Raw genomic sequence first — 14,380 nt, 5'->3', positions numbered from 1 at the left:
AAAAAAATTCTTACATGCAACAGTAAGTGCAGTTCAGGACTTTTTATAAGTCAGTGGAGGCCATCAAGAATTTGGAGATCGCAAAACTTCCATGTGTCCCTTTTTCTTTTCTTGAATTCCTGACACCAGAGGAAGGATACGTTCGTCAAGTATGAGGGAATTTTTTCCAAAATTTAGAAGGAAGAGTTGGCATATAGAACTGATATGGTCCAGAATTAAATATCTGATTCTAAAAACCAAGGGCGCTCATTCCAAAAATAATGGGCTTATCCTTAGATGTGTTGTTTCTGCATTTGCTGGTGGTGAACGCAGAGGAGGTGAAGGCAGACCCTTAGTGCAGACCCTTCTCTTGAAGTCATCATCTCTTCCTCTTCCTTCCACCTCCTCTTTTTTTGTTCCTTGTAAATAAATGCATTGGTTTAATTACTTAAGAAATGCATGGGTAAGTTTTCTTAGTTAATAAAGGTGAAGTCTCCATTGAGCCTCCCCCCCGCCATTTCATTCCTCGCGCATACCCTACTCCTGTCTTTCCCAGAAGTAACCACTGTGACCTACTTTGTGGACTTCCTTCCAGAACTTTTACGAGGTGTCTGTGTGTGTTAGTTGCTAGGTCGTGTCTGACTCTTTGCGACCTCATGGACTGTAGCCCTCCAGGCTCCTCTGTCCATGGAATTCTCCAGGCAATATGCATAGGAAAAAAAGTCATTCTTTCCTTCCTTCCTGTTCTTTAAAAACAGTCTGTCATACTATGCTTGCTGGTCTATTCTGTACCCTTTGTAAAACATTCAATTATATGATTTTAAATGTTTTCACGACAGTACATGTGAAACTACTTTGTTTTGCTGCAAAGTGAGTATTGGGTCCATGGCACAAGAATCTCAGTGTTTTCCTGTTGGTGGTGGGTGGGTGGATTCTTTTTTTTTTCCCTTAATATTAATAGCGGTGCTTTGATGCACTTTCTGGTTTATGCCTCCAAGCACATGGGCAGACAGTTGTCTTAGGTGGTTACTGATGAGTGAAGTTGTTGGGCTACCCCATGAATGAGTTTAAGATCTTCATAAATATTGCCAGTTCATTCTCTAAAAAGCACCACTTACCAGCAGATACCAGATTTCCTCTTTGCCCACCTCTTGCCACACCTCCGTTCTTCATGCTTTTTGATTCTTGCCACCCTGCTGGGTGAACAATGGTATCTCTCCATGGTTGTACTTTCCTCCCCCTTCTCTTTACTCTGGGAAGTTCATCTTCTCAGGTCTCTGCATTTCCCAGTGGCCCTGGCAAGCGTCATTCCTTACAAGACTCAGTGACTGTCCTGAGGCCCAGGGCCCCTGGGCAACTCGGGTCTTGCCCAAGAGTGGACACCTCTCTGTTTCTCTTCTGAAAAGTTCCTAAGTCTGCTCTTCCGGGATTGGACATCCCAGGATCACCTGCTTCTCTCCAGATCCTGGCAGGGGTTGTTAGAAAAGCCTTGCTTTGGATTTCCCTACTTAAATGGATTCATCCACTACCATCGTCATCATCCTTGGCAACAATCTGAGTGTTTAGTCTGTGTCAGGCTCTGGGTGGACCACATGGGTTACTCATTCAATTCTCACCACAGCCCTGTGAGGTCGGGAGTTGTGTTGTTACCCCCATTATGTCAATTAGGTGACATAAGGACAGAAATTGATTCAAAAACAACCCAAACAACAAGGGAAAAGTTAACAAATACCCTGTCTTGCCGTGGAGCCCCAGTTCCTACCCATTGCTCTCCCTTTGAGTGACAGACAGACGCACGCTTGCTCAGTGGCGAGCTCTTCTGTGGTCATAGCTTATGGACCACGTGGAGCCCTCAGGCCCATGTTCATGGTGGCCTTGACCACACTCAGGGGCCTTCCCAGAGGAGAGTGTAGAAGTGGAGAGTGTGTTTGGGGTTTTGTCTGCCTCCAGCGTATGAACATGGGCTCTTGCATTTCACCAACCCCTCTGCTCTGGTGTACAGTTGGGGGTGATGGTCCCACCCATGTTCATCCAAAATACCTCCCTGGTAAGGGGCTTTCAGGTTGAGCCTGTTTGTCACGGGAATGAATCTACTTGGTTAGGATAAATAAGCCCACGGAGCTGTGGCCAGAGAGGAGGTTCTTCTCTTGCCCCCATAGACCTGATTAGTTATCCTCCCTAAAATGTTTAATTTTAGACCTCATTAAAGCAGGCAGAGTGCAGTTTCAGAGGTCTTCCTGAGCTGCAGCCCCTGACCCCAACTCCCCATAATGTTTCAGACACATAGACATGCAGAGCCGGCAGAGGTCCTAGGCTCACTGTCTGGTTTCTTCTTCATCAGGACAGTGTGGAGCAGTCAGGCCTGAGGGGGAAATGACTGAGTTCACACAGACAAGCCTGGTCTCAGGCCTGCAGGGACTGGGGCGCTGGCTCTTTACACAACATCGCAGCTACTTCTCATGTGATTATTAGGAGCACTTGTTCCCAAAATTGATTTTATTAACTGATAATGCCTTGAAGGAAACCAACCCATTGATTAGTTAATTATTCATTCAGTGGGAATTTATGAAATATAAATGTGTGCACCAGAGACAGCGACTTAAGTAAGATGCATTCTCAGGGAATTCAGGGTTGGAGGGAGTGGGCTTTTGCATACACAATGAGCAGTGGTTAAGTAGAAAATTTTAATTCATCATTGGTCAGTGGGGATAATAATAGTACCTCCTGCAATGGCATGTCCTGAGTTAGTCATAGGCACCTGGCCTGGAGTAAGCCCCCAGTTAAGGCATCTGTTTTCATTTTTGTTTGTTTATATTTAATCCCACATATCGTGAGGAGCCTAGGAAGATTTTTCCGTCAAAAGGTTGATAGAGCCAGACTTGTGGTTTAGAAATGATAATCCATTGGCATGATTTCTCATCCTATATGTTATCATCTTTTTAGTGTCTACCTTACTTAATGGACTGTGAACTCCATGGGGCCAAGTCTTGGCTGTTTTGTTCACAATTGTTTCCCCAGTGCTTGGCAGGCAGTAGGTGCTCACTGATATTTCTGGACTGACAAGTGTAGGGGTCAGGTAGTGGTAAGGGGTGGACCCCGGATCCTTGAGGTGAGGTGCTGTGACAGAGCCTGCCACTGAGAAGGACCTGAGCTCACCTGAGCCAACCCCAGGTCCCCAAGGAGAGGGGCTCCCTGGAGGCCCTGCCCACAGACCTCACTCCTTTCTGAGGGGATGTCGTTTTGCTCCTGAGCTTTATGGACATTTTGTCTTTTAAGCAAGTGACTTTATTATGGGGGGACCTAGTCCCACAGCATTTATTAACTGAGCATCCATTACTTGTCACTTGTACTTCTGGGTGCCAACTCACAAGAACACAAGCTTTCTAGAAGAGGAAGCCCTGGGAATGCAGTTTGCTGCTGCCATCGGTGATGCTAGGGGGATAGCGCCTCTGTGCCTCTGTTTCCTCAGCTGTGCAGTAGCGGAGTTAGGCAACCAGAATTTCTGATGTTCAAGACGATTTTGAGGGGAGAATCCCTTGCCCTTCAAATAAGTCCTTCAGGTATATGAACTTCTGATAGCTCCCTGAAACGGATAGAAGGTTAGGACTCAGCCCACGCTGGAGAAGTGGAAGGTTTTCATTCATTCATTCATTCATTCATTCATGTGTCAGTCAGTCAGTGAACCTCCCATCCTTGGTTAGCAGTCCTAAGCACTTTCGGAAAATGTTCAAATAAGGGGTTACTCTCTGCTTGCAGGGCCTGTCACTCTCAGATTGTACAAATACATATCTCTTTTATGAAAATAAAGATCTTCTCTGGCTCCCTCATTTATTCCAGGGTGTTTTGAGCACCTCCTTTGTGCTGGCTTGGCTACTTTACTGACTTGTCTGGTGCAGTGACACTCCACATCTAGTCCAGGGCCCTGTGCACAATACGTTCTCAACCCGTGAGTGGCTTTAGTGGGCTGAACTGGCTAGAAAATAGAATGGTTTTTTTGTTGTTGTTGGCTGCAACTTGCGGTGGGATCTCAGTTCCCCGACCAGGGATTGAACCTGCGCCTCCTACAGGGGAAGCATGTGGTTCTTAACCACTAGTGGAAGTGGAAGTGCCAGGGAAACCCCCAGGGTGATTAGTGGATGAATCACAGCATGAAGAGCTGTGTCCAGAATTGAGGTTTGCTGTGTGCTGTGTTCTGTTTCCACGATCTAAGGGGTAGGCTGCCTCGAGAGCCCTCACCTTAGACAGGTTAGTCTGTTGTTAGTTGCTGTCTTCTTGATCTGCTTATCAGCTTGCATCTTGTCCTTTAGGCAGGAGCTGTTTTGGTCACTGATTTTTATGAGCTCTTTGTTCACCGCCCAAGGCTGTGGGGGCCTGCTCAGCTTCCTCCACCTCCAGAAGTTCAGCTGCTGAGCTTGAGCTGCTGGCGTCTGTACTGTGCGTGTGTGCATGCTCAGTTGCTAAGTCGTGTCTGACTCTCTGAGACCCTGTGGACTGAAGCCTGCCAGGCTCCTCTGTCCGTGGGCTTCTCCAGGCAAGGATACTGGAGTGAGTCGCCGTTTCCTCCTCCAGGGGTTGTAGGTCCTGACCCAGGAATCAAACCTGGCCTCTTGCATCTCCTGTATTGGCTGATGGATTTTTACCCCTTGCGCCACCTGGGAAGCGCCTGAGAAGCTGGAGACCCAGCAAAAGGGAGAGTAACCACTCCTGACCAGAGACACTAGCCTTCAGTCTCAACCTCAGCAGCCCTGTGACCTTGAGCAAGGCACTTCACGTCTCCAAGGTGTCTGGGACTTTCTGTCAGCATCTCTCACAGTCTGCTCCTCAGAGCATGATTGCCTCCAAACATTAATAAGCACTGCAGGGGAGAATGGGGCCTGCGCCAAACTTGTTTGGCCGTTGCTGACTTCGGCTCAGACAAGTGTGACCTTCCTCACAGGTCCCAACAGAGCCTGTAAAAGGTCAGTGTGCAGGGGAGGGGTCTCTTAAGGGAGGGTAAGGTATGCGGAACCCCGCCCCCGACACCTGCTGTTGGCACGGATCACACCGGGGACATGCTGGACTGGAAGATCTTGAAGCTTCTTCCCAGTGCTGCAGTGATGTCCCTGGGACAGAGAGGCATAGATGCTGGATATTTGAATGCTTTAGTGGTCTTTTTTGTTTTTTTTGATAGGAACTTTAAAATAGTATTGTAGACAAAAGATGGAAGAAGTCTTCCAGTCCCTGTCAAAAACCTGCCAGTGAGTGAGTGGAAAAGTGGGTCAGGTGTCTTCATGCCTGTTTTTATTCAGGCAGAAATTTTTCTGTGCAAAGAACACTCAGCTGCAGTTTGAAAAACGAATGTGCAGCATCTGCTCTGCCTCTCCTTGATTGTGTGACCTTGGATGTCTCTCTTCTCTCTCACATCAGTTATTGGCTTGAAAGAACATTTGGTTGATGGACGACTTTTATTTTCAATCCTAAAATTTTAGATGTATATATACAAATGTTTATATATTGAATTAAAAAAATCTTTCGGCTGCCCTAGCTCTTTGTTGCTGTGTGTGGGCTTTCTCTAGTTGAGGTGAGTGGGTGCTACTCTCTAGTTGGGATGTGCAGGCTTCTTTGCAGTGGCTTCTCTCGTTGCAGAGCACAGGCTCTAGAGCGTGGCTCAATGTTTGTGGCACATGGGCTTAATTGCCCTGCTGTGTGTGGAATCTTCCCAGACCAGGGATCAAACGCTTGCCCCCTGCATTGGCAGGTGCATTCTTAACCACTGGACCACCAGGGCAGTCTGGTATATTGCTTGAAACAGCTGAAAAGCTTTTGTAAGTCACTGAGGGCAGACGTGGTCTGTGTTGACTCCTCAGGGCGGTGCCTGGGATAGAGTCATCACTCACTAAACATTTGTTGCATAAATATGAAAACAGAGTGTACTCCTCATTACATTCATTGGAATAAGCCCAGAGACAGGTTATTATTAAACGAGTGTTAAGGTAATTGAGTGAGTGAGCTTCTGTGACATGTGAAGACCCAGGGATGTTAGTTTACAGATGAGAAACTGACACTTTGGGAGGCAAAGTGCTGGGCTGTGGTCTTGTAGCCGGAATGGAAAAGCCAAGACCCAGATTCAGCCTCCTGAGTCTGAGCTTCTGCTTTGGTGTGGTTTTTCCCCACTAAATCATCTTTCTGTGTCCTTTATGTGGTTAGAGGTGTTAATTAGGATAGTGTCCTGAAAGATCTTCTGTGAAGACACTGAAAAAGCTCTTCAGTTCTCCAGGGAGCCTGACTAGTTCTCTACATAGAAAATTATAATAATGTCTTCCAATTCTGGGCACCTCCTGAGGGGCTTTTTATGTGTATTGGCTCCAAACACCACAGCAACTGAGCAGAATGCACATTATCTGCCTCCGTTTTGCAGATGAAGGAGCAGTTTTAAGTACCTGCCCCAGTTCAGTTCAGTTCAGTCGCTCAGTCGTGTCCAACTCTTTGCGACCCTGTGAACTGCAGCACGCCAGGCCTCCCTGTCCATCACCAACTGCCGAAGTTTACTCAAACTCATGTCCACTGAGTCGGTGATGCCATCCAACCATCTCATCCATCCTCTGTTGTCCCCTTCTCCTCCTGCCCTCAATCTTTCCCAACATCAGGGTCTTTTCAAATGAGTCAGCTCTTCGCATCAGGTGGCCAAAGTATTGGAGTTTCAGCTTCAACATCAGTCCTTCCAATGAACACCCAGGACTCATCTCCTTTAGGATGGACTGGTTAGATCTCCTTGGAGTCCAAGGGACTCTCAAGAGTCTTCTCCAACACCACAGTTCAAAAGCATCAATTCTTCAGCACTCAACTTTCTTTATAGTCCAACTCTCACATCCATACATGACTACTGGAAAAACCATAGCCTTGACTAGATGGACCTTTGTTGACAAGTAATGTCTCTGCTTATTAATATGCTATCTAGGTTGGTCATAACTTTCCTTCCAAGCAGTAAGCGTCTTTTAATTTCATGGCCTGCCCCAGTGTCACAGGTAATTGTTGGGATACCTGGGTCTTTGATGCTCTTAAGGGAGAAAGCCCCTGGCCTTCTTGCCATTCCCCCTGTTTCTCATCCGACTGGGACCCTCGTCTTACCTTGTCCTTGCAGGTGAGTGCTTGGAGCCCCTCTGCAGGATGGGGAGGGCTTGCCGTGGCTGCCCCAGGGTTGGGACTGGGCTTCAGCCGAGGGAATCATTAAGGTGCAGATGGTGGGCATTTGAGTTTCATTGGGAGCCCATCCACATGTTCTAATTCCAGGCAGTCTCTTCACAATGGGCCCCAGTGATGGGGGAACTGCCAGGAGAATGTTAGACAAAGTGGTGGCAGTCCTTGGCCCAGTTGTTGAAGTTTTCCCAGTCTCGGTTTGCCATCCGTGAAGGTGGAGAACAGTGGTATTTAGGTCATAAAGTTGATGTGAAGGTTCAGTCTGGTAAGAAGTCCCTCACTTGAGGTCACCGGGCACCTGGTTAACACCTGGCGCATGGCCGTAGTCTGTTATCAGCCTGTAAATCATTCTCTCACCAACTGCAGAACCGAGGAGGAGACGTCAGAGTGTTCTATGACGATCCTTACAGTGATCACCTTGGAAAATTCATTCAGCAGTTATTTGAATACCTACCGTGTGCTCAGCTGTATCCGCACGCTGGGGAATGCAGTCAGATCTGGGCCTTGCTTCTGACATGGAAGGGAAGATGAATGTCTGTTGTAGGAGACACGCGGGGTTAAGGAAGGGCCTAGCAGGGTCTGGCGCACAGTGTGCACCTGGGAAGTGCTTAAAAACACTCAAACTGAAGGGGACTCCGATGGGCACCACCCTTGAAGTGGTACCAGGAAACACAGCGCACAAGCCTGGCAGGTGACGCTCACCCAGCCCCCGCCCTGCAGGCGGACGGTGACACGTGAAAAGCAGCACCCATCCTGATGCTGAGTCCTCTCTGGGTGGGGCCATGTGCGTCAGTCTCTCTCCTGGGAATCTGATTTAAAAAAAAAAATTCCTCCCAGGCAAGAGCGTGGCACATTTCCTGGAGGAAAATCAACCAAGAATCAGGCTTGGAGAGCTGTATGAACCTAGGGGTGGGGGCATGTGAACCCGCAATGGTTGAAGCGTTCACTGTACCTCACAGAGGAACAGAACTGTCATGATGCATTTATGAAGCGCTGGCTCGTATCGGATGTTCTCTGGGTTTGGAGTGGAGGGAGTCTTAAGACTCTGCCTCTAGATGGGGGAAGAGCATGGGAACTCGAGCAGGCTCCCTGTGTTCATTGCTTGGACGGTCGTGGATCGAGGGCCTGCTGTGTGCCGGGCGCTGCCCCAGGCTCAGGGCTAGATCTGTGACTGGTCGTTTTGCCCGTAAGGAAACTGACCGGGGAGGTGATATGCCTGGAGGTTACACAGTGAGTTTGTAGCCGAGGTGGAATTAGAACCTGGGTGTCCTGTAGCCATGGATAATGGCAATTAATGGGGCTGGGTCAGCACCCAGTTCTCCTTTGGGAGGTTGTCCTCGTGATTAGGACTGAGGACCTTTTTACCTGTCTGTCCATTTGGGCAAGTAAGAAAAGTTTTCACCCTTTCCCTCGTTTCCCTCCTTGCTTTCCTTACTGTCCCCATTTCTGCAGGTCCCTGCGGTCCTTCCTCATTCCTTCGGCACCTCCCACACTCTGAGGATTTTTCCAAGGCAACTCATTTTCTTACCTCCCCCACCCTGTCTTGCTACCACTTTAGTTTCAGTAGTTTATGGGGTTTTGCCAAGTCTTAGTTTTCCACATTGTCGTAATCATAGTAGTTTTATGATACTTCTCACTTGTGTCAGTCATTTTTTTGCTACATGGTCTTCATATGCATTCTTTTTTAAGGGATGTATAATAGTTCATTCATGTAACAAATATTTATTGAGTGGCTGCTCTGTGCCTGGCCCTGTCCTACAAATGAGTGAGCAGGAACTCGATGCTGCCCCTGCCCGCATGGAGGTTCTAATTAGTGGGAAAGTCGGCTGTTAATCTCACAATCACTTGGGCAGAATGTTCTGTTATGTTATGTGATGGTGTTGTGGGTGGGTGAGTTTTAATAATCTGTTTTGTACTCCCTAAAGCAAGTAAAGGAGGGTTTCACCCTCTCCAGTGACATCTGAAAACACTTCCTGGGGTAGAGGAGGTGAGCATTCCAGGCAGAAGGCGCACTTTCACTGTTGCGGAAAATTTTTTAAAAAAGTATAAAACTGTCCGTCATGCAAAAAGAATATTGTGCTTTGGCTAGTAGGCATGTTTTAAGTTCTGAAACAATGAAGATCTAATCACTTGTGAAAGACCTAACAACTCCTTTCTTTGTGTTCTTTATCTTTTTATTATAATATGTTATCAAAGAAACTAAGTTTTACCTTGTGTTTTTTCCACCCAACTTTATATTTGGAAAATTTGTAGCCTTACAGAAGGTTAACAGATTTTTTTTTAACCTAGATTTTATTTGAACATTTTGTGTCATTACTGTCTGTGTGTGTATGTGTACACATATGTACTTTTTTTTTTCCCACTTGGAAATCCATTGCAAACTACCTCTAAATACCTTGACCTGTAACTCTTAAAATAGGGGCAGGCTTCACCCACTGTTACCCACCTCTGCAAATTAGCAATAATTTTAAAGTTTTTTTTTTTTTAGTGTCAATTGTTCTCTTTATTACATATTTTGTATATATGCATAAGTTCATTCCAGTGTTGGGACTTAGTACATGATTCTAAAATAAGGAAGTGAGGATTTTCCCTGTGTCAATGGGGCAAGTCCCAATAGTTTTAAAAATTCTGTCATGAGGTTACATTAACATTGCAAACAAGAAAATAATCCTATTTCAAATACTAACTTGAAATCCAAGAAAGTGTATAAATTCCAGTAAGTGAAATCTATTCATAGGTGTTTACAAATGGCAGGAGATCCAAAGGCCGGCAGTACTTCACAAATGCATCTAATGAAGTATGTAGAAACTCAAGACAGATGATCCGCTTCCCGTCTTTTGTTCATGTGGTTCTTGTCATATAGGCAAGTGTGAGTATAGGATGTCCTTGTCCTTTTGGTGGAAAGGGTAGTGCTGTTCATGAGGTAAAGATAAGCCAACCTAGGCAGCCTCTCACCTCCGGGTGAGCCGGAACACCTTTGCCCCCCCTTAGCAGCATGTCATAAAGAGACATTGGCTTTTATCAGCTGTATTTCAGAAAAATTTTCTTAAAAGCTGGTATGCTTCCTTCAAGGAGGTTCATCTTAGAAGCCTTGTGCATAGAACTATTTTAGGATTGAGGGAAGAGGTGGGAATAGATTTAGGGAACACAAGTCAGATGTCACTATTTTCATTCAGAAATGCACTCGGTACTTCTCTTATCCTTCCAAAGACATCTCTCTCTCTCTCTCTCTTTTTAAAAATCTGTGTTCAGTATTAATTTTACTTCTTTGATTATTCTAGTCCCTTTTTATTTAGCTGAGGCCTATCACATCTTTAAATATCCAGACCATATTCAAATTTCCTTAGCTTTTTCAAAACATTTTTTATAGCTCATTCCATTTCTCCTCCTTCCCACCCCACATCCAGGCAGCATTCCTGGCTGAAGCACTGCATTTGGTTCTTAATGTCCCCTTTAGTCCCCTTTAATCGTGGTGCTAGTAGTGAAGAATCCACCTGCCAATACAGGAGACATAAGAGATGAGGATTCAATCCCTGGGTTGGGAAGATCCCCTCAAGGAGGAAATGGCAAGCCACTCTAGTATTCTTGCTGGGAGAATCCCATGGATAGAGGAGTCTGGTGGGTTTCAGTCCACGGGGTCACAAAGAGTCAGACACGACTGAGAATCTGAGCACAAAATCCTTTGGAAAGGTCATGTACACACTGCTATATTTAAAATGGATAACTGACAAAAACCTATTGTATAGCACATGTAACTCTACTCAATGTTATGTGCCAGCCTGGATGGGAGGGGGTTTGGGGGACAATGGATACATGTATATGTATGGCTGAGTTCCCTCACTGTCCACCTGAAACTATCGTAACATTGGTAATTGGCTATACCCCAATACAAAATGTTTTGGTGTTAAAAAAATATTCAGTTTGTAGGGTTGGGAAAATCCTTAAAGAGAGGGGAATACCAGACCACCTGACTTGCCTCCTGAGAAATCTGTATGCAGGTCAAGAAACAACAGTTAGAACCGGACATGGAACAACAGGCTGGTTCCAAATCGGAAAAGGAGTACGTCAAGGCTGTATATTGTCACCCTGCTTATTTAACTTCTATGCAGAGTACATCATGAGAAACGTTGGGCTAGACGAAACACAAGCTGGAGTCAAGATTGCTGGCAGAAATATCAATAACCTCAGATATGCAGATGACACCACCCTTAAGGCAGAAAGAGAAGAAGAACTAAAGAGCATCTTGATGAAAGTGAAAGAGGAGAGTGAAAAAGTTGGCTTAAAACTCAACATTAAGGAAACTAAGATCATGGCATCCAATCCCATCACTTCATGGCAAATAGATGGGGAAACAATGGAAACAGTGACAGACTTTATTTTGGGGGGCTCCAGAATCACTGCAGATGGTGACTATAGCCATGAAATTAAAAGATGCTTGCTCCTTGGAAGAAAAACTATGACTAACCTAGACAGCGTATTGAAAAGCAGAGACATTGCTTTGCCAAGAAAGGTCTGTCTAGTCAAAGCTATGGTTTTTCCAGTAGTCATGCATGGATGTGAGAGTTGGACTATAAAGACAGCTGAGTGCTGAAGAATTGATGCTTTTGAACTATGGTGTTGGAGAAGACTCTTGAGAGTCCCTTGGACAGCAAGGAGATCCAACCAGTCCATCCTAAATGAAATTGATCCTGAATATTCATTGGATGGACTGATGCTGAAGCTGAAACTTCAATACTTTGGCCACCTGATGCGAAGAGCTGACTCATTTGAAAAGACCGTGATGTTGGGAAAGATTGAAGGCAGGAGAAGGGGACAACAGAGGATGAGATTGGTTGGATGGCATCACCAACTCGACGGACATGAGTTTGAGTAAACTCCAAGAGTTGGTGATGGACAGGGAAGCCTGGCGTGCTGCAGTCCATGGGGTCTCAAAGAGTTGGACACAACTGAGTGACTGAACTGAACTGAGGGTTGGGATTGGATCTGAGGACTTAAAGAATCTGTTTTTCTACCCATTCATCCATCTGTCCATAAAACCAGCATTTTTTTGTTGAACCCCTTCTGTATCTGAGAAGGGGGTGTTAAGGGTGGGGAAGACAGCAGTGAATGAAGCAGATGTGGTGATCCTTGTCTTGATGGACTTTACCTTTTGGAGAGAAAGTCTGTATAAACAGACTATAAACTGACAGACGTGTGAAGCAACATTAGCTGATGACGTATTCTGTGAAGAAAAATAAAGTTAAATAAAGCGATAGAGAATAAGACAGAATTTTAGACAGGGAAACTGGGAGGGATCTCTTTTTTTTTCCAGAGGATATCATTTTAGCACAGACCTGAGTGTTGAGAGCAAGCCCCATAGCCTTTTTAGGGAAACTCTTGGCAGGCAGAAGAGAAGCATATGCACCGGCCCAGGGGCAGGGCAGGGGTTGAGCTTTGTGAGGAACAGCATGCAGGTCCGTACCAGTAAATGTGTGTTGGTCAGTGTGACTAGCCTTGTTGCTGTGAGGTCACATCTTGAAGAATGGGTCTCCTTGCTCTGTGCTGGATGGGAGAGGGACTACTATGCTTGGCTAGGTGACTGGGGAGTAGGCTGTCTCAGGAGGTGGGTTCCCAGTCACCAGAGATAATAAGCATCTTTTTGACAAGGTCCTTGTTTGGTTAGGGCTGTCTGTGTATTTCAGGCATTCCACCAAAATCCACGCAAACACACAAGGGGGACTATGACAGCTCAGAGGAAGGAATCTTTGTTAGAATAATCGTTTACTTTGGCCAGATCACCATCATATTTTCTTTTTTTTTTTTTTTTGGTGTATAGGAAAGCAGTTGATAATAACCTCTTTTATTACTGTTAACTAATATTATGAAATAGTCCTACTTTTTAAATAGATTTTTTATAGGTTTTAATAGTTTTTCAGATCTTATTTATTTTTTTCTGTTATTATTGGGAGTAGTTTTTCCAGACATATAATCACATTGTCTGTAACTCAATAAAATTTTGCTTCCACTTCCTTTCAAGTTGGTAATTTTTTTTGATTGTCTGACTACGTTAGCAAGTGCTTCCTGAGTAATATTAAACAGTGGTGAAACCTCAGGTCCTTCTTACCTTATACTTCAGTGGTGGAGCTCTATCTAACCCGTCCCTCAAAATGTAATGTTGGCTTTCGATTTGACCTGTGGTGCTCTTGAGGAAATTCCCCTCTGTTCCTATTTTGTTAAGAGGTTATTTTCCCCCTTAAAAGTCAGGAATAAATGTTGAAATTTAACAAGATTGGCATTTAAAAAGACATTTTTTTTTTCTTTTGATTCTGGTAATGACACGAATTACATTGATGCAGCCCATTCCAGTATTCTTGCCTGGAGAATCCTGTGGATAGAGGAGCCTGGTGGGCTGCTGACCATAGGGTCGCACAGAGTCGGACATGACTGAGGCGACTTAGCATGCATGCATGCACTGGAGAAGGAAATGGCAACCCACTCTAGTGTCCTTGCCTGGAGAATCCCAGGGATGGAGGAGCCTGGTGGGCTGCCGTCTATAGTGTCGCAAGGAGTCGGACACGACTGAAGCGACTTAGCAGCAGCAGCAGCAGCATCCCCTAATACTGACCAATCTTTGCATTCCTAGTGTGAACCACGTGGTTGTGATCTGTGTTTCTTTTCATTAAAAAGCATTTTAAGCTACCATCATTTAAAATACTCTTCCATGAAGATGCAGTTAGTTGATCTGGTGGCTTAGAGTCGTGCTGTCAGGCTAGCTTGATTTCAGCTTGAAAAGTTGGAGTTAGAGCCATGAGCAAATATTCACTGACCAACGTACCATTGTTGAACGCTTGATGTGTGTACAATACTGCTGGGTGGCCTCCAGTGCCTTCTTGTATTAATAACGTGGAGGTCTTGTGATTCTGTGCAGTTGGTCCCATTAGTCAAGCTTTGTTGTTATTGCAAGTGACAGAAGCCCAATTTGGTCTGGAGTAAGCAGCATAGGGGCTGCAATGATCATATGAATGGAAGGGCCAGGAGTATATGGCTTCAGGCATGGCTGGACCCAGGGGTTCAGTGTTAGTAGGTCTCGGTCCCTTTCTCTTCTCTTGGCTCTGCTTTTTTTCTGTATTGGCCTCCTTCCCAGGAAGCCGTCTTCCACAGGGTACCTCCCAGAAGCTCCAGGCTGACATTCTCCCACAGTGGTGGAGTGAGAGTTTATCATTCCCACTTGTTCTAACAGGACTGC

General features: G+C 45.5%; 1 protein-coding gene across 4 annotated transcripts in view; it reads left to right on the top strand.

Moving 5' to 3' along the window:
* The window catches only part of ARHGEF3 (Rho guanine nucleotide exchange factor 3), a 315,821-nt gene that overhangs the window by 38,764 nt on the left and 262,677 nt on the right, over positions 1–14,380 (top strand). The window lies entirely within an intron of this gene.

This window comes from Cervus canadensis, chromosome 22 (genome assembly GCF_019320065.1).
Source record: "Cervus canadensis isolate Bull #8, Minnesota chromosome 22, ASM1932006v1, whole genome shotgun sequence".
Taxonomy (NCBI): domain Eukaryota; kingdom Metazoa; phylum Chordata; class Mammalia; order Artiodactyla; family Cervidae; genus Cervus; species Cervus canadensis.
Note: the sequence above shows the minus strand (reverse complement) of the source record. Positions and strands in the feature narration are given on the sequence as shown.